Raw genomic sequence first — 18,850 nt, 5'->3', positions numbered from 1 at the left:
GGCAAAGTACTCTGTATAGAGTCAGTGTTTAATAAATGTTTGCTAAACTGAATTGCCCTGAGATTCCTACTCCATCTTCACCTCACCCCACACCTGAATCCAAGTTATCTTGCTACCATCTCTGAGCAGTCTGTAATTGACTTGTAGTGACCAGAAAGGAAGAGAGAAGTGTTTTCTCATTTGTACTTTGAGACTTCCCTGAGTATCTCTGAAAACTTCAATTTCTAAATCCCAACATTTGAAATCTCCATAATCCTGTTGGAAATAGGTGAAGCATGACAGTAACAGAAGGGTGCCTTGTAGAAGATTCGGTTTCAAGTGTTTGACAAGCCAAAAAATATTACTGTGGAAAGGACTGTGTCCTTAGAATTATAGAATATCAGAGTTGGAAGAGTCTTCAGCAGTTATCTAGGTTGATCCAAATCTGAAAAGAATCACCTATTATAACATATCTAATGTATGGTCTATTAGACTTTGAACACTTGTAACAAGTGAAAAAGCATTTGTTAAATATTTATTATTTGCCAGATATAGCACTAAATGCTAGGGATAGAAAGAAAAGAAAAAAACAAAACAAAACAAAACAAAACAAACAAAATAGTCCCTGTCTTTGAGGAGATATACAAATACCTAGGTACAGTCAAAATATATACAGAGTAGATGATAGTTACCTGAATGGGGAAGGTAATAGCACTTAGAGGGACCAGAAAGCCAGTTGAGCTGACTTAAAGGAATCTATAGACCTTTCTATTTATAGATAATTCTAAGACTCGTTTGGGGCTTTCTTAGTAAAGATACTGGAGTAGTTTGACATTTCCTTCTCCAGCTCATTTTTATAGATGAGAAAATTGAGACAAGTAGGGTGAAGTGACTTGCTCAGGGTCACACAATCAGTAAGTGTCTAAGATAGGATTTGAACTTAAATTTTCCTTAATCAAAGCCCAGCACTCTATCCACTGTATCACCAGTTCAAGTTCTATCTGTGACTCATAGTTGCTGTGTGGGCAAATCACTTGATCCTTAGCACTCTAGGAAATTCTCTAAGACTATAAATTGCAGAAAAGGTGCTGCTATACATTGGTAGAGTGCATTTCCTTACCTTGGAGTTACCCACCAATGAAATCCCAGCCAATTTTAGTCCCAGTTCCCTAGGAATGTAACCTTTTTTAGTATGAGCATTTTAACCTTAGATATCAGAAAATGCTACAAATCAAGACTTGATTTATTGTTTTGTTGATTGTCTAGATTAATGCAAATTAAACAAGTGTGTCCTGTGTAACTTCTCTCTTTCCACTAGAACTACTTGTTAAACATTTATAAATTAGGACCTCTAACAGATGCTAAAGTTTTATAGAGTCTGCCCTCAAGTTGCTTTCAAGGAGCTTATAAGGAGTTTAGCAAGGGAATACAACATATATCAGGAAGTCATACACAGAGAAAAGAAGTTTGATCTATAATTTAGAACTGCAAGGGACCTTAGAAGCTAAACTATACTCTTCTTTTTGCAGACTGGGAAACAGATTCATAGGAAATTTTATTCAGGGTCACAAAGAAAGAACTTGGAGTTGAAAACCAGGAATCCTAAGCTTATCTAATACTTTTCTCCATACCATTCCTTGTACACATCTGAATGCAAACCATGGAAGAATCTCAGTTAAGCAAATCAGGTTCATGAGAAGAGGGAAAAAGATCAGTATGGGGAAAGTTCACTTTTTTTGGCAAAGTAACTGAAGATTCCTTTTTACGAATGCTTCATCATAGGGTCTTTCAAATAGTAAACTTTCCTAGAGTATCTAAAATAAGATTCAACTTAAAGAATAGATGTTACATATTTTCAGGGACACTTGTAGAATAAGATAGCCTATCCACCATGCACTATATGATACTTTAGAAGACTAAGGAGACATTGAATTTTGTGCTGTGGAAATAGGAGCAGGAAAATGTCTGAGAAAAGAGGTTTGTAAGTGGGCCTTCACAAATGGCTAACAATAATAGCTAATATTTCTATAGTAAGGAGTTGACAAAGTAATTTACCTATATATTATCTCATTTGATCTTCATGTCTTCACAGGTTCATAGGAGGAATTCAAAATTAAGCCAAATATCCTAAGTAGAGTTTCTTCATCTGTAACACAAGGAAGTTGGACTAGATCCCCAAAGTTTAGGTTGATGATCCTAAGGCAGAAGAGCATTGCGTGAAAGTGGTCTATTCCATCATAAAAAAGACAAAAGCACCTACATGTGCAAAAATGTTTGTAGAAGCTCTATTTGTGGTGGCAAAGAATTGAAAAATCAATGGATACTCATCAATTGGGAAATGTCTGAATAAGTTATGGTATATGAATGTGAGAGAATATTTTTGTTCTATAAGAAATGATGAACAAGCCGATTTCAGAAAAATCTGGAAAGATTTACATAAATTGATGCTGAGTGAAGCAAGCAGAACCAGAAAAAACATTGTACACTGCAAGATTTTGTGATGATCAATTATAATAAATTTAGCTCTTCTCAGCAATTCAGTGACACAAGGTCCCAATAAACTTTGGATAGCAAATGCCATCTGCATCCAGAGAGAAAACTATGCATAATGAATGTTGATTGAAGCATACTGTTTTCACCTATCTTTTCCCTCTTTTTTTCCTTTCTTGTGGTTTTCCCTTTTATTCTGATTTTTCTCTCAACATAATCATATGAAAATATGTAAGAAATGAATATATATATATATATATAACCTAAAAGAGAGAAAGAAAAAAAGGAAGGAAAGAAAGAAGGAAGGAAGGATGGAAAGGAAAGGAAGGAAGGAAGCAAAGGATGGAAGGAAGAAAGAAAGAAAAGGAAGGAAGGAAGGGAAGGAGAGGAAGGAAAGAAAGGAAGAGAAGAAAGGAAGGAAGGAAGGAAGGAAGGAAGGAAGGAAGGAAGGAAGGAAGGAAGGAAGGAAGAAAAGGAAGGAAGAAAGGGAAGGAGAGGAAGGAAAGAAAGGAAGAGAAGGAAGGAAGGAAAGAAAGGAAGAGAAGGAAGGAAGGAAAGAAAGGAAGAGAAGGAAGGAAGGAAAGAAAGGAAGAGAAGGAAGGAAGGAAAGAAGGAAGGAAGGAAGGAAGGAAGGAAGGAAGGAAGGAAGGAAGGAAGGAAGGAAGGAAGGAAGGAAGGAAGGAAGGAAGGAAGGAAGGAAGGAAGGAAGAGGAAGGAACAGGGCTGATGTTATTAAAGTAGTCAAGGAACAGACAGTTCTGTCAATGTGAGTGGAAGGGACATGTCAAAAAAATAACTCAGGTTTTTGTACCCCATTCTTCCTCTGCACTTTAGTCTTATCTTCCCTGTTTGGATTGACTGTTGAGACTAAAGGAGCTTCCCAATAAAATTAGATTGTCCAGTCAATGCTGGAGGTAATTTTATTTGAGATATTGAAAGAAAGTCTTATGGCTTAAATGTAGATGCTTAAGAGAGAAAGAAATAGAAACTAAGGCTACAAGGGAAATGAAAGAGGGTAACATAACCACTTCCTCTTCCACAAAATCCCCCAAAACAAAGTTGGGAAAGCAGCTGATATCTCCAAGTGGGGAGCTTTCATAGGTACAACCAATAAGACAGGAAAAGTGGATGGAAAAGAGTCATAAACAAGGATTTGTCAGAAGCACTGGGACATGATGGGCTTAAGGTATCAGAGTCGGTTTCTATTCAAGCTGTTTGATTTGTTTCCAACCTCTGAAATCACAGCAGGGAGATTCTAGACTATTAGAGAGTTGAAGTTTCTAGCTTTGAAATATTGGTTTTGGGGTGAGAATGGGAGCTGGTAGAGATATTTCTCACCTGACTATTTTTATTCTTCTGACCAGTTTCTCTAACTTAAGTTTCTTCCCATTGCATTCCATTCAATCTCCATATATCAAAGTGATTACCTAAAGGCTTGTCTGAATAAATCACTTATCTAATCAAAAAGCTATAATGATGTCCCATTGCCTTTAGAATCAAGGATAAACTCCTGATTGTCCTTTAGAATCCTTTATAACCTACCCACCCACTTGACTTTCAAGTGTTGTTATACATTTCTTGCTTTCCTGAACTTCATGATTTGGCCACATTTGCCTTCTTGCCACCTCTTACACATGATACTGTACCTCCTTTCTGCCTTTTGCACTGGCTATTCCCTGTGTCTGCATTCTTCCTTTAACCCTCCAAATTAATATCAAATGAAACCTGTTTATTCTTTCCTGATCTCATCTGCTAGTGCCCCTCCCCTCTATTACCTTGTATTAAATTTGTATCAGCTCATACTTAACATCACTCCTCTGAGATATTCCCAAAGGATGGTCACTACCTCATGTTCTAGTGTACTTTGTGGGTGGGTATCCCTAAAGCTGTAATTCACAAGTCCCCACTGGTATGCTTCTCATAATCAGCAAGCAGACTTAATTAACTCTCAGAAAAGGTATTTACTCAGGTAGTATAGCAAAAGTAGTCATTACAAAATATTCTCACCACAAACATGGTAGGTGCTATCTCACAAACAAAGGAAGTTTCCTTCAGGGCAGGGATTCAGGGAGACGGGAACGAGTTTACTTCTCTGAGCCTGGACTTAATGCTGAGAAGCCTACTTAGCTCTAAGAACTAAACTTCCTCCAGGAAGTCTATTTGGATTAAGCTGAAAAAGCTTATGTTTCTTGGATGAGTTAGGGAGAATGACTTGTGAAACTAGCAATACAGTGGCCTCCCTGGAAGTTCAAAAACCTTAAAGTTAGGAAGCAAAAAATATCCCAAGTTCTCTTTCATAAAATAGGGAGCAAGTCTGTGGAGTTAGTCTGAGAGATGACGGGGATCCCATGTGTATTAATCACAAGGATTTAAGATAAATTTCTGGATAACAAAGTCATAATAAGCTATTATAGGATTTGAGGACTGTTTGGGGTCTATTTTTATGGATATTCATGCCCTTAAAATTCTATGGCCCATGAAATCTCTTTGAGGGACAACACATGGTCTCAGGCAACCATAGGGTTGACTCAGGGTAAAAATAATGATGAGCTTGTAGTCTTATCTATCAGTGAGGAAGCTGGTTTCCAGCACTATAGAGAGTGATGTATATATCATAAATGATTAATATTTGCATCTGGAGCATAATGGTAATAATAATAAAACATGAAGCAATCTCATTAGTCTCTAATTAGGTCCTGGAAGAGATTTCTGGAAACCCAAGAGCTGTAATAGCTGCCCTAGCCTTTCTATGGGAGAGACACAGACAAAGGCACATGAAGAAGAGGGGAATTAGGGGTGGAGAGAAAGGATGATAACTGAGTGAGTGTCTGGAGGGTGACAAAACAGCTAAGTATACATTTTAAACCATTGGATAGAGTCTGCTCTTGCCACAAGATTCCTTGGGAAAACATCTGTTTTTCTTCCCAACCCCATTCCCTTTTTCTTTCTCTCTTTTATTCCTATACTTCCTCAGGTCTTGGCTGAGATAGGTAATTAGAGAATTATTCATTTGGCAGTGATGTCTCTTCAAGGATTGCGGTGCTCATGAAGGGAGGAGGAGCTGGAGTAATGATAGGCACTCAGCATTCCCTCTGCCTCTCAGAATACAAGAGCCCACTCTTCCCTCAGCATCTTTTCCTGAGCAAGCAGGCAGGACCCTTCTCTTCTTATTGGTATCAGAGAGTCTTTGTTGTTTACTGGCTTCTGAGGGTGATAGTAGGTTTTTTTTGGCTGGGGAGTAGAAAAATTGCTACCTTTCTTGAGAGCTTAGGAGAGCGAAGGGATTAGTTTGTACAGGCTAGTAGCCTTTCTGAGAAAATGGCAGGCAGGTTGCTTTAAAAGGATGGTGGACTGAGCTTCCAGGCTTGGAAGGTACAAGAAGCGGGAAGTGAAGAAATCATTCATTCTTTCATTCAACAAATAATTGAATTCAAATACTTGGTTTCTGTTTTAAATTTTTATTTATTTCATTCTGAATTTAGGAAATAAAACAAGTATTTCTATAATAGTAGAACAGAAAAAAAGATTGAATGTAAAATTGTAAATTTATTATGTACAACTTGCTATTCCTTTTAAAGATAATAAAGTTATCATGTAACTTTTCCCCCTTTTTTATTCTTTTTATTCTACCCTGCCTGATTCCACTCTAGAGATAGCTACTATTAGACAAACATACACACACATATGGTTCCATATACATGCTACCATTAGACCCATATATATGTATGTATATATACATGTATATATGCATACTATATACACATATATGCATAGTATATATATAGTAACAAAACTATGTTATCATACAGTACCATTAGACATACATAGGTTATAATGGTTTTATACACATAAACATATATAAAGTCACTCTACACACACTTCTATTTATCAGTTCTTTCTCTAGACACATATAGAATTTTCCTTTGTTTATCCTCTAATTAATTTGTATATTTATAATAGTTAAAATGACTTAGTCACAGTTGTTCTTAAAACAATATGGGTGTTACTATGTATAATGTTCTCTTGATTCTGTTCATGAATGAATGATTCAATAGACTTCTGCCACTAGTGTCCTGGCAGAAGGAAGAAATCACCCCACAACATTATTTTGTAAGCTGACAATATTCAGAAGATGAAAATGAATCTAGTTTATGTCCATTCCTACCAATTCCCAAAGAGCTGACAGTTGGGCAGGGGATGTAATACAGTGCTGTGGGAGTTAAGATAGATGGAAGAAGCCGATATCACCAGGAGATTTTCATGGAGGAAACACTAGGATCAAATGTTAAATCCTCCATTTGGTTTTTAAAGCCTTTCAAAACCTGTCTTTCTCTTACCTTTTTAGTCTTATATGTCACCATATAATCTGTGCTCCAGTGACAATGGCTTTTATCTTCTTTTAGAACTGGAAAATCCATCCATGTTTTTTAACTCACTGTCCCCTGTACTTGGGATACTCCTCCTCCTTCCTTCCCATCTTCTGAAAAAGACTTTTCTTATCTTTTTTTCCTCTTCTCCAGAGTCTCCATTTCCATTCAAGGCTTTCTCTCTAAGATTATCTCTTATGTAGACCATATATATCATACATGGTAATTTATGTGTTGATTCTTTCATTAGAATGTCAGTTCCCTTGAGGACAGGAATCTTGCTTTTACTGTTCTTTTTACCCTTATCTCTTAAGAACATTTTTTCTTTTCTTTTGCATCTCTGAACTCTCCCATGATATCTTGGAGTTTACTGGCTAGATTTCTTAAGGACCATGACTTAAACCAAAACCAATCAGATACTTATTTATTGGCCACCAATAGGTCCCAGGCCAAGTCCATTTGATCATTGTTTGGGTCTTGAGTGACTCAGATTGAGTGTAAATAGCAATCATTTCTGCTCTGACCCAAAATTCTGAAGATCTTCTCTTCCCAGACTCTTTTATTTTATTTATTTAGATTTTTTTTTTCAACTAGCTGAAAGAGGAGCTTCTGTAGAAGATCTTATCTTAAAAAGACCAAGGCCTCCCATTTCATCCAGGGCCATCTTCAGTCATCCTGATCTGTATGTGACCACAGTTTCTTCTGAAGGGGAAAGTAAGGCAGGTGACCTTGCACAGCCCTCCCTTACTGAAATGAAATTCACTTGCATGTTATGGCCCTCTGATCCCTAGTACAAGGCATACTACTTGGTAATAAATACTTGTTAGCTGACTGAATGACAAAAAAGAAACATGGATTCCATTTGAATTCTAACAGTGGTCACTACTAAGCAAATTTGCTTAACTTTCTGAGCTTCGTTTTTCTTATCTTTAAATTTTTTTTAAATATTTTTCTAGTTTTTTTTTTTGTTTTCTTTCTAGTTTTCTAGACTATTTTTCTAGTTTTAATTTTTACAAATTTAGCATTCCATATTCAATACTCTTTCTTGCATGATACCAGAAGGAAAAATATTATGTTCAGCAAACATGAGGGAAAGAAATGTATGATTTCTTGGGCATTCCATGAAGGGCTAGGAGAAATAAGTGTGGAGGAGAAGGGAATGCACAGATCATAGGTTTGAACTTCAGTGAAGTCTAATTCAAACCCTTCATCTTACTAATATGGAAAATGAAATCCAGAGTTCTTAGTGACTTAACAAAGCCATCTAGGTGATAAGGAAGATAGAAGAGATTTGAATTTAGGTCCTCTCATTCCTAATGTAGTGTTCTCATTATACCATACTGCCTCTATGGATGAGAGGCTCTGCACACATCCTTCTGTTCGCTCCACTCCCAGAACAGTGTCACATACTTGGAGATGATTCTGGGAAGTTGTTGAATCTGACTAGCCAAATGTGAGATTTAGTTTCGATTCCCAGGGATTCAAAGGACAAGAGTCAGAGGCACACAATGGGGACGATAGAGTGTTGGTGGATGGGGAACAGGGAAGCTTTATGTTTTTTTATGGAATTCAGGAACAGTTCCTTTCAAACTGAGTTAATTAACTGGGAAAAAATAAATTAAACCCCAAAGCCCTCCTCATTTTTGGAAAGAGTTCTTTGTTGTCTCTGAACAATTAAACCTCCTTGGTGGGATATGCAGGACTAGGGATATCTCCATCAGCTTCTTGGCACACCATTAAATGCATCTATTAAGCTGTTTTCTTGGGAATTGTTTCTGATTCATTTGGAAGAGATTAAAAGTCTTTTTTCTAATCCCCAAGGCTTTAACATGAAGCATAATTATACACACAATAGAATGAAGAATTGAGGTCAGAGATTGCTTTAATGAGGACTGCTGGCCAAGCAAAGGTGCAAGGGTTGTCTAAGGGAGGCAAAGGGAGGAAAAAGGATAGAAGACAGTGTGGTGGAGAAGACCCTGGACCAAGAGTCATGGGACCTGAATTCTGGTCCTGGCTTTTCATGTGACTTTGAAAAATCAACCAGTCAATCAGTAAGCATGTATTAAGTACCTACTTTATACAAGACATTGCATTAGATCTATAGATATATAGACACAAAACCATAGAGTCCCTACCCTCAATGACCTTACATTCTACTGAACACAGTATTTTCCTTGGTCTAGTCCTCAGTTTCTTTATTGATAAAATGAAGGTGAAGGTAAATGATCTTATTACCCATGCATATATCTTGTAAATAAAAAGGTATAACAAAAAAAAAAAAAAAAGAAGGTAAATGATCTTGAAAGTGTCTTCTAGCTTTAATAATCATGGTAATTGTGCATTCCTATAGCGTTATACGTTTAGAAGCAATTTTCCTCTGTAACTGGAGGTAGGCTATACAAGTATTATTATACTTATATAAGTAGAGAAACTGAGGCTTAGAGAAGTTATATAAATTGTTTAAGGTTTCAAACTTATTGAGTGCTATAGCCAGAATCAAGACCCTTCCATGTCTCTTAATGCTTTTTCCATTATTCTTTTACATGAATTTTATGATTCTATAAGTATGTGGTTAGGTGGAAAGATTGAAGAGAGTGACAAGGTGAAAGGGTGGGAAGAGAAAGGAGTGTGCTGGTAAATGCTAAACAAATAGCTTTCTGGGGGAAAATTCCCCCATGACACACTTTTAAGTTTAATCTGTGTTATTAACATGTTCTCAGTTACTTTACTAGGTCTAGACAATCAATAACACACAAAAAAAACAAGCTCTAATTTGTAGCACTTGCTGATTTCCAAGGCATAAATACTCACATTAAAATTTTTACAATCTCTCTAATGGCTCCTGAACACCCTTGTGAGTGAGTAGAGGCAAAAATGAGAATGAAATGATTGGGGAAGTGAATGGAAGCAATAGAAAGGAGGAGAAGGAGGGAGTGAGATGAGAAATTTTAAAAATGTAGGGAAATAAGAGAGTAAGAGAGCAAGGAAAATTTATAGTAAGCCACTTGTAGATAGATAAATAGAGAGATAGATAGATAGAGTTGGAAGGGACTTCTTAGTGGTCATTGAGCTCTGCCCTTACATTCTACAGATGAGGAAGCTGAGATACAGAGCTGTTATTTGCCTAGGGACACACATAATAAATGTTAGTCTTGAATTTTGAACCCAGGTTTTCTTAACTTCAAGTCCAATGCCTTATTCATTATGCTATGCTGCCTCAGTAAATATAGCATGATATTAGGACTGGAAGGGGAAACTGAGGACTACAGCAAGATCACATTTCCAGCCCTGATACCAACCAATACAATGATTGATGTACAGAGACTCCTGAGTTTCACATCAGAAGTTCTATAATGAATGGAGTGCTGGATATGGTCAGGAAACCTGGATTCAAATCTTGCCCTAGACACTGAAACTTAGCCTTTTTCAATTTTTCTTAATGAAGAAGTTGGACTATGAGGTAACTTCCAATTATAAAAACCTGTCAACTGAACTAGGTCACGGAGGGAGGAAGTGATGACTGTTCTTATAATTTCCCCCAATCCAAAGCCTCTCTGAAACACTTGACATTGTTGGTCATCCTCTCCCCCGGAAGGCTCTCTTTTCTGTGCATTTTGATGTTGCTGCTCTGTCCTAGTTCTCTTCTTATGTGTCAAATTAATCTCTCACTGTCTACAGAATGGTGATTCATACCCTGCCTCAGAAGGGTAAAATCTGAGGTTCTGCCTCAGTTCCTTTTCCCTTCTCCCTTTCCATTCTCTCTTTCTTGATTATTACATCAGTTCCTATGGATTCAATTATCTCTATGCAGATGATGCTCTACTATCTCAATCCACCAAATGCCTATTAGATATTTATAATTTGGAGATGTCACACAAGTTTTAAACTCTAATATCAAAATTATTATCTTCCCCTCTGCATACCCATGCACCCCTATTCTCAACTTCTTTATTTCTGGTGAAGCAATCAGATTGCTTGTCTAGGAATCATTTGTAACTCTTTCCTTTCTCTCACTACCACTACATTCAATCACTTGACAAGAATTGTTGATTCTGCCATAATATAACTTGCTTCTATCTATTTCTCTCATATGGTCTCTTTCTTCATTTAGCCCCTCATTACTTCTCACTTGGATTATTAGAATAACCTTCCAATTGGTTTTCCTGCCTCCATCCCTTCCTTTCTCCAAACCTCCTAATAGCTGCTAAACATCTGTTTCTAAAACACTGTTCTGACTATATTTTTGCTCTATTAAGTAAGCTTCAATGGGCTACCCAATATATACATCTTTCTGTTTGACATTTAAGGACTTTCAGAGTTTGGCTCCAAACTCTTTCCCCAGACTTACTTTTCATTCCTCCCCCTTCCTGTACTGTATATTTCAATAATCAATAACACTAAAAGTGTTAGTAAGCTGGGGAAGGGGAAGGTGGTTAGATTTTGGCTTTGGTTGAAGGCGAGCTTTGAAAATGCAGAGAAAAAGAGGCAGAGAATTTCATGAATGTGGACCAGACACTATAAAAGCACAAATGTGAAAATGAAATGATATATTAAAAGAAATGCAAATAAGCCAGTGCTATTAAGTCTTAATATGTGGATAAAGGTGTAAAAAGACTAAAAATATAGAGAGGTATCAGGTTATAAAGAAATTTAAATGTCAAATAAGAGAACTTGATATTTGATCCTGGTGGTAACAGAGGTTGAATAGGGGTTCATACAGTCAGATTTAAGCTTGAGAAAGGTCACCTTGGCAAGATGAATTGGTGATGGATTGAAATGGGAAGAAACTTAAGGCAGGGACATCAGTTTGAAGACTTGAAATAGTTTAGGATATAGGTGTTGAGAGCCAAAAGTAGGATTTGGGCCCCATATATGAAGAAAAAGGTATGCATATGCAGCACTGAAAAAGTGAGAAAGTAGAAATAAGATTTGGTGATAGATAAGATACATGGGGGGGGGGGGTTCAAGGATAGCCTAGAAGCTGAAGACGTTGGTGGGAGGACAGTGCTACTCTTGTAAGTAATAATGAAGTTTATAATAGGAGACAATTGCAGGGAGGATATAAAGCGTTCCATTTGTGACATTTTGAGTTTGAGATGCCTATGGAATATCCAGTTTGAAAAGTTCAAGAAGCAGTTGAGATGTATGATCTATAGTCAGGAAATCAGACAAGAGGTTAGGGATGGATACGTAAATCTAGGAATCATCTGCATAGAGATGAAATTCAAACCTTTCAGAGCTTTTAAGATCACCAAATAAGAAAAACTTGAGTGAAAAGAGGGATAAGGATAGAGACCTAGGGGACATTCACAATTAGTGAACTTTACATGAATGAAGATACAGCAGTAATCAGTAGGATCAAAAGTGGTAGAGGCCAGCAAAGACATGGCTAATTGACAAAAGGCCAAAAGATTTGGCAATTAAGAATTGATAAGTTTGCAGAAGACATCTATCCTGAATCCCTCATTTTATGAGTGAGGATATGCTCAGAAAGGACAAATGACCTACTTGCCCTGTGTCACAGTGTGCATTGGAGGCTGATCCCAACTCAAGGTCCACTTGACCTGCCCTCTCTAGGCAGTTAGGTGGCTCAATGGATAGAATATTAGATCTGGAGACAGGAAAGTCTCAGTTCAAATCTGGTTTCTGACATTTACTAGTTGTGTGATCCTGCACAAAACACTGATCCTCTGGCTACCTCAGTTTCCTCATCTGAAAAATGAAAACAATAATAGCACCTATTTTCTAGAGTTGTTCAAAGTATCAAATGAGAAAATAATTGTAAAGCCCGTAGCACAGTGCCTGACACATAGAAGTACTATATTTTGTGGTTCAGTCATTTTAATCATATTTGATTCTTAATGATCCCATTTGTGATTTTCTTGGCAAAGATACTGGAGTGATTTACCATTTCCTTCTCTAGATCATTTCGCAGATGAGGAAACGGAGGCAAACAAGGTAAAGTGACTTCCCCAGGATCACAAAACTAGTGTCTGAGACCAGATTTGAATTCAGTTCTTGATGTCAGGTCCAGTGCTCTATTCACCTAGCTGCCCAAGTGCCATGAAAATGCTAGATATTATTATCTGTAAAATGGGGATAGTAATAGCTCTTCCAGGGTTGTTTGAGATAATATTTGTGAAGTGCTTTGAGAATAAAGTACTATATACATTTTGTTATAATTATTATACTTTCTGATACACTTCCATGGCACCTGGTGCCTGGTATGATGTCCTTCACAGAGTGGATCCTTGAGAAATGTTTGTTAAAATTGTAAGTGACCAATAAATATTTGTGGGTTGGTCCTTGTTAAGAGGGAGGGGACCTCCAGATAGCAGATCAGCAAATCCTCACTTTACCACTTCCACACTATATGACTTTGGGTAAATACCTTAACTGTTCTGGAATCAACTTCATCTGTAAAATGAAGCTGGAGTAGATTTAAAAAAAAGCTGAAGTAGCTTCCCAGGTCCATTACAGATTTAAATCTTTGATCTTTTGATCTTGCTTTATGTCCTCTTGGCTCAATTTCAGTAACGTCAGAGCAGATTTTTTTTTCACATAGATTCAAGTTTAACATCCTTTAATGGTTAGGAGAAGGATTTGAGATTACAGAATCAAGGGTTTAGAAGTAAAAGAGAACTCACAGATGATCTAGATCAAGGGTCAGAAATCAATTACTAGAAGGCCAAATCTTCCTTGCCTGCCTGCCTGCCTGCCTATTTTTGTATAGCAACTTGAATGAATAATGTATTTTGCATTTTTAAACACAATAAAACTTTATTTCAACATGTAAAACCCCTCTTAAATCCCAGACTATTAAACAACAACAACAACAACAACAACCACCACCCTGGATTTGACCCTGGACTATAGTTTGCTGACCCCTGAATATGTAGACTGAGGCTATAAAGCTGATGCCCAGAGTGGTCAAGAGAGGTGGTAGGGTGGGGGTGGGGAATATGCATCAGATTTTCAAGCCCAGGTATTCCATTTCCAAGGTCAAGGCATTTTCCATTATATCACAATTTCAGAGCATATTGCCAGGAAAAGTAGGAAGGAAGAGGGGTATAGATGGATGGACAACTTGAGAATGAAATATATATTTTCTTAGAGGTAGAGGGGCCAGAAGGAAAACAGATAAACAAATAGATAGAAAATATTCTGGGAATTCAGAAGAGAGGAAAGGGAGTGATGCTCTGAGCCAGGCAATAAGCTATTCATCTCTACACTACAGCCTCTGCAGCCTTTGGGAAGAGGGAAGTTTGCAGTAAATTCCTGGATTGTCCAGCCTCCATCCTTAGGATTGATTTTTATTGGAGAGAGGGGGGTCTTACTGAACCATCTGGGTTAGGTAAGGGGCCTGGGTGGGAAGATTCAAGAGCTCAAGCTTTCTTTTTCTATTTAATCATTCCATTACTAATTAATACGGTCATTACTGCAATGCGAAGGGAAAGAACGATGATTAAAGGTTAATACCTTCGCTGCACACATCACGCCTCAAATTACGTTATAAAAATGTCCAGAGTATTTAATTGAACCTATAAGTAACAATGTAATTACACTTAATAATGTATGTGCCGCTGTATTTATTTGTTCTCTGTGAGGTACTGAGTAACCCACGTGGGAGAAGATCAGTGCTTTACCCCACATTAGTTTCCCATCTCCAAATGCCCCTCCAGTCTCTCAAGGGACATGTGTGCTAGGCTGTCTGGCTACAAGGAGGGCAATGGGGAACATGCCCAGAGTAAATCTAGATAAAGAAGGATGATGTCCTATCTTGCCATTTCCAAGGGGAGAGAGTAACACTCCTCTGAGCCCTTGATACTCTGTATCATGATTGGATATTTTGAAGTTCAATGAATATATAAAAAAAATAGAGCAGTCATCTATTTTGTTACTCCTCTCATATCTTAAGGGACCACAGTTTTATTGAAGAAGAAATCCTTGGGATAAATTCAGAAATACGGTTGGGTCCCAATGAGACCCATTCTTTCTCCTATACCTCAGTCTATACTGATTTATGGATATTATGGATCACAAAAGGTTGCCTTTAACCTTTGTGAATAACTGGACTGAACAACCTTGGATTATAAAAGATATGGTTGGAAGCCAGTATAAGTGACCTAGTAGAGAGCCTCGCCTCAGTTAGGGAGATCTGGGTTTGTCTTATCTCTAACATATAACTATAAATAGCAGTCATTGATTTTCATTGGAAGAGAATGTTTCTCTACCAGAAATTCTGTACCAATGAAATCACAAGCCCCAATCCCACCTGCTTCCTTCCTGACTCCTTATTTCCAACATAAACTAATATACAAAAGAATTAAATAGGAGTGTAAAGTCTGGCAACAGAGAATGATAGCAAAAGTGTGTACAGTCTTATAAAAATAATGAGAAAAACATAAAAGAGCAGAATGAGATGAAGTTGCTGATGAATGTTAAACAAAACAAAAAAAAAAGGCTTTTTAAAAACTATATAGGAAACAAGAGAAGTATAAAGCATCAGAAATAGCACCAATGCTCAAGACAGATGGAAGGGACATAATGGATAACTAGCAAAAGCCTGGACTTATTTAACTCTTAGAAGATAGCTAGATGGCTCAGTGGATAGGCCTTGGAGTAAGGAAGACTGGACTCAAACATTTACTAGCTATGTGACCCTAGACACATATTTCCCCTTGTAAAGTCTTTGAGAACAGGAACTATCTTTTACCATTTTTGTATCACCAGAATTTGACTCAGAGGTGGCTAATAAATGTTACTGATTGATATCTAATCCCTTCTCCTCAATTTACTCTCAGATTGGATCCTGCCTACTCTTTACCAATTTTTTCAAACTATATTTTCCAATAAAAGTCATTCAATCAGAGTTCCTATTCTTCCTTTTTCTTCATCTCAAATGAAGGTGATTTAAAAATAATAAAAAAAATGCATCCCAAAAAATAAAATGTCATAAGACAGCAGGAGCTCCAGAGCTTTAGAAATCTGTCACATATGCAAAACTGAATCAGACATTCACTATTTCCTCTCTTTAAGTTATTCTTCACTTCAATCTCTGCAAGCAGGCAAACCATAAACAGGATTACCTGGAAATCATCAGTAGAGAGAGAGCACTAGAATTAAAAAGAATGGGAAACGGTTTCCTGTAGAAGGTGAGATTTTAACTGGGACTCAAAGGAAGCCTGAGAAATCGAGAAGAAGAGAAGAGAGAGAGAATTTCAGGTGTGGGGGACAACCAGTGAAAAGAAAAAGTTGGGAGAAGGAATCTTTGTACAAGGATCAGTAAAAAGGTCAGTAGATCAAAGATTTCTTGGGTGAGTGGGTGGGTAGGTATAAGAATATTTGATCTCCCCCTGAATCCAGTGCCATCTCCAGTTATCCTGATCAATATCTGGCTACTGGACCCAGATGGCTCTGGAGGGGAAAGTGAGTGGGTAAAAAGACTTTACACAGCCTTCCTTCACTTAAATCCAATTCCCTGGCATGTTATGGTATCGCCTTTCTTGTGTCGTTGTCCTCTTTGAGAATGAAGAACAAACAACAACAACAATGATCCTGGACAATCTGCTTAATCCCTGTTTACCCTAATCCAGTAGAGAAGTAAATAGCAACCCACTTTACTATTTTTTGCCAAAAACCATAAAGAGTTGGATGATTAAACAACAACTTAACTCTTATTCAATTTGTTTTCTTTGCCAAGGAGAATGATTTTGGATCCAGGAAGACAGAATAAACAGAGAACTGAAAGTCCAAGATAAATAAGGAGATGGTCAGAAATTATATTGGCATCTTCAATGACTTTTGGTTGGTAAACAACAAAATGGGATAGTAGTCTCTAAGCTTTTTATATATCAGGGATTTTTTTTAACATAAAAAAATCTCATGTAATTCCATGCTATAAAGTTCTTTATCTTTTGGTTGGAAAAGTATATAATACCAAAAAACTACTAACAACTCAGTAAAAAATAAAATTAAAAAATCTCAGTAGGATATATATATATATATATATATATATATATATATATATGCATATGAAGTATAATAATACTATGGCTAGTATTTATGTGGTCCTTTGTTTTCAAAGCACTTTATAAATATTATCTTGTTTGATCCTAAATACAATCCTAGGAGGGAGGAGCTATTGTTATATCCATTTTCCAGATGAGGAAAGTGAGGCAGATAGAGGTTAAATGACTTGCCCAGAGTCCTATATTGAATAAGTGTACAAGGCAAAATTCCAACTCAGGTCTTTCTGACCCCAAGTCCAATATTCTATCCTTTTGCCATACAGTTGTCTCTAACAATAAAGATTTGTTCTAAGATTTTATAATTTGTCTGTGGACTATTCATATTGCATATTTTCTTGGAACTTATAAAAGCAAACCCATCAGAATGACAATGTTTGATGCATATAAATTTTCAAAGATACTGTGCAATAATTCAAATCCTCTTCAATTGGGAGCCAAGATGTCAGAGTAAGCAGTGAATGGCTGTAACCCTCTCATGTTCACCTTTGGGCAATCAGAAAAAAAACACCACAAGACAGGTCCTGGAGCAGAGGAACCATCAAGGAGACAGAGAGAAACAATCTTTTAGCTCAGGAAACTTGAAAGAGCAGCAGAAGGAACTAATCTTACTCAGATAAGGGTGAGTGAGTGGAGGCAATCTAAGACATTAAGCTCACTAGTGACTCTGCAGCAGGTCCCACATTAGCAAATCAGCAGGAGACCCTGAGCCTCAGAGTGGTGATGAATGCCAATATCAGGATCCCCCACTTGTTTTGGCAAAACCAGAGGAGACTCCATATCCAAGGAATCACCATGTACTCTCCTGTAGCTCCAGCCAAACAGGCATTCTCTAGCATCCAAACCTCCATGTGGCTCAGTATAGTCCCAGAGAAACAAGGAAACATCCCACTAAAGCACAAGCCAGATTACACTACTAGGACTTTAGCTCAACACAAGGTAAACTGCCAGAACCCTACAGCTTCCAGCAGTGCCAGTCACCTCTCATCTCATCCCCTTAGCAAAAACCAGACAGGGTCTCTTGTGGGTCTCATGGCAATATCAGTGCAACATCGGATAAATAGCCTGGGTCTGTAGTCACTGAACAAGAAGCCTGAGATAGTACAACTTCCACTTGAGGAGTAGAGCTCAAATTTAAAAGAAAGAAATGAGACACATACATACACACACACACACACACACACACACACACACACACACACAGAGAGAGAGAGAGAGAGAGAGAGAGAGAGAGAGAGAGAGAGAGAGAGACAGAAACAAAGACAGAGTCAGAGAGAGGGAGAGAAAGAGAGACAGAGATAGAGAGAGAAAGAGAGACAGAGATAGAGAGACAGAGACAGAAACAGAGTCAGAGAGAGGGAGAGAAAGAGAGACAGAGATAGAGAGAGAAAGAGAGACAGAGATAGAGAGACAGAGACAGAAACAGAGACAGATTCAAAGAGAGAAAGAGACAGAGACACAGTGAGCAACAGAGAGACAAAGAGACACAGAAAAAAAGTGATACACAGAGACAAAGAAGGAAAAAGAGACAGAGACAGAAAATGAGAGACAGAGACAGAAATAGAGCAGAAACACACAGTGAGCAACAGAGAGACAGAAAGACAAAAAGACAGAGAAAAACAGTGATATACTGGGACAGAGAGAGAAGGAAAAAGACAGAGACAGAAAGTGAGAAAGAGAGAGAGAGAGAGAGAGAGAGAGAGAGAGAGAGAGAGAGAGAGAGAGAGAGAAGAGAGAGAGAGAGAGAGAAAAGTAAGAAAGATCAAAAAAATAATTTGATCATAGAAAGCTATTATGGTCATAGTGAAGACCAATACACAAACTCAGAAGAAGACAGGCATGTCAAAACACACATGGATCAAACCCTAAAGAAAAAATGGGAAATGGTTTCAAGCTGTGAAAGAAATCATGGAGGATATTATATTATATCCTTATAATATAAGGATATTATAAAAATCATATAATAGAGGTAGAAGAAAGATCGGG

This window comes from Sminthopsis crassicaudata, chromosome 4, assembly GCF_048593235.1.
Source record: "Sminthopsis crassicaudata isolate SCR6 chromosome 4, ASM4859323v1, whole genome shotgun sequence".
Taxonomy (NCBI): domain Eukaryota; kingdom Metazoa; phylum Chordata; class Mammalia; order Dasyuromorphia; family Dasyuridae; genus Sminthopsis; species Sminthopsis crassicaudata.
Note: the sequence above shows the minus strand (reverse complement) of the source record.